Raw genomic sequence first — 2,722 nt, 5'->3', positions numbered from 1 at the left:
AGCTTTTCACATATTGATCTTCGCTTAGTTACTTTTCCGTTGCCACTGTTACAATTACTACAAAACTGCTACTGTTACTCTTGCCACTGTTACCATTACTTCCATACTACTTTGCTACTAAATACTTTGCTGCAGATATTAAGTTATCCAGGTGTGGTTGAATTGACAACTCAACTGCTAATACTTGAGAATATTCTTTGGCTCCCCTTGTGTCGAATCAATAAATTTGGGTTGAATACTCTACCCTCGAAAACTGTTGCGATCCCCTATACTTGTGGGTTATCAAGACTATTTTCTGGCGCCGTTGCCGGGGAGCATAGCTCTATTCTTTGAGTCACTTGGGATTTATATCTGCTGGTCACTATGAGGAACTTGAAATATGAAAGAACTAAGATTTTCCCCTCAACTACGAGGGGAGGTAAGGAACTGCCATCTAGCTCTGCACTTGATTCTCCTTCTGTTTTGAGTAAGCTTGCGACACCTAAACCTGCTTCTGCTATTAATTCTGATATGTCACATGTTATTGATGATGCCACTTCTACTATGCATGATACTTATGATGAAACTACTTCTATGCTTGATATTACTATGCCATTAGGTGAATTTCTTGATGAACAACTTGCGAAGGCTAGAGAGAATGAAATTATTGAAACTGATAATATTGATGAAAGTGATGATGAAGATTCTCCCCGTAGATATGAATTGCCTGTTGTGCCTGAGGGTTATGTTATGGATGAAGAAACTGCTAGAGACTTTCTTGCTTGCAATAATAGAAATGATCTTAAGAAATTATTAGCTAAGATGAAAGAAAAATCTTTGAATGCTAGAATGAAATATGACCCTGCTTTTGCTACTTCACCTATCTGTGTTACTGATAAGGATTATGATTTCTCTATCGATCCTGAGATAATTACTTTGGTTGAATCTGATCCTTTTAATGGCTATGAATCTGAAACTGTTGTGGCACATCTTACTAAATTAAATGATATAGCCACCCTATTCACTAATGATGAGAAAGCTCGTTACTACTATATCCTTAAATTATTTCCGTTCTCATTAAAGGATGATGCTAAAACATGGTTTAATTCTCTTGATCCTGGTTGTGTGCGTAGTCCCCAGGATACGATTTATTACTTCTCTGCTAAATATTTCCCCGCTCATAAGAAACAAGCTGCTTTAAGGGAAATATATAATTTTGTGCAAATTGAAGAAGAGAGTCTCCCACAAGCTTGGGGGAGGCTTCTCCAATTACTTAATGCTTTGCCTGATCACCCTCTCAAGAAATATGAAATACTTGATATCTTTTATTATGGACTAACCGATCCTTCCAGAGACCACCCGCATAGTTCACTATGGGAAATAACTAATTTTCCATCAGGAGGGGTCTTTGCCGTCAGCTTTTCGTCGGGCAGACGACAACGAGTGGGTTTGCCGTCATCAGTAGACGGCAAAGAAAAACTGACGGTAAAATAAACTTTGCCGTCTGCGGAAAAAAATACATACGGCAAAGAGCTCAATTTGCCGTCTGCAACAAAAATCACAGACGGCAAAGAATCTTTGCCGTTTGTGCTTTTTTGGTAGACGGCAAAGATTCTTTGCCGTCTATATTGTTTTGTTAGACGGCAAAGTGAGCTCTTTGCCGTCTGTATTTATTTTTGCAGACGGCAAAGAAGAAACACATCACGCGGATCAATCACACGGATCGATGAGTTGGCAATATCTCAGACGCACATCCCACGCCGTCGGTCGCATGCCTCCACCCACCCCACGATGCATGCACCCCCACACATACCCCCACCCACGAGGCCACGAGCCTACCTGCCCCACTCACCACTCCCATCTCCTCTCCCGTGCTCCCTCTTCTCTCCACCAGATCTCCACCTCCCCGAGCAGTAGCACACCGCCGGCCAGTGCCTTCCTCTCTCCTGCTCCCTCCTCCCTAGCTACGTCTCCCCTGAGCAGCCATAGGCCGCCGGGCTGAGCCCAGCGCCCGCCCGTCACCAAGCAGCCGCACGCCGCGGCCAGCGCCCTCCTGCCGTCCGTCCACCGCCGTGCCCAACACCCTCCCGCCCGTCCGTCCGCCCCCGAGCAGCCGCGTGCTGAGACCAGCGCCCGCCCGTCCCTAAGCAGCCGCACGCTGTGGCCAGCACCCTCCCGCCGTCTGTCCACCACTGCGCCCAACACCCTCCCACCCGTCCATCTGCCCCCGAGCAGCCGCGCGCTGAGCCCAGCGCTCGCCCGTCCCCAAGCAGCCGCACGCCGCGGCTAGCGCCCTCCCGCCGTCTGTCCACCGCCGCGCCCAACACCCTCCTGCCCATCCGTCCGCCACCTCGCTAGCGCCGTGTGAAGGTCCACCTCGCGAGCTCGTCTTTACCTGCCGGCCGTGCGCACCACAGCTCCTCCGGCCGGGCACCCGAGCCCGTCCACAATCCAAGCTCCGCCGCTAGAGCAGCCGTGCGCTCCGCCTCGCGAGCTCCGCTGGTCGAGCACCGCCCATCCCCGACCTCCCTCGCGTGCCTCGCCGTGGCGTCGGGGCGAGACAGCTCCCGAGCGCGGCTAGGCTGGAGCGACACGGTTGAGAAGGGCCGGGCGACGGCGCACCAAGCAGAGCAGTCCAGCGATCATTGGGGCCGGGAGACGGCGCACCGAGAAGAGCAGTCCGGCGAGTGTTGGGGCCGGGCGGCGGGCGAACAGGGCACTGCAGGGGAGAAGAAGGACTCGA

This window comes from Triticum aestivum, chromosome 1D (assembly GCF_018294505.1).
Source record: "Triticum aestivum cultivar Chinese Spring chromosome 1D, IWGSC CS RefSeq v2.1, whole genome shotgun sequence".
NCBI classification, from domain to species: Eukaryota; Viridiplantae; Streptophyta; class Magnoliopsida; order Poales; family Poaceae; genus Triticum; species Triticum aestivum.
The sequence above is the reverse complement of the archived record's forward strand: the minus strand, read 5'-3'. Positions refer to the sequence as shown.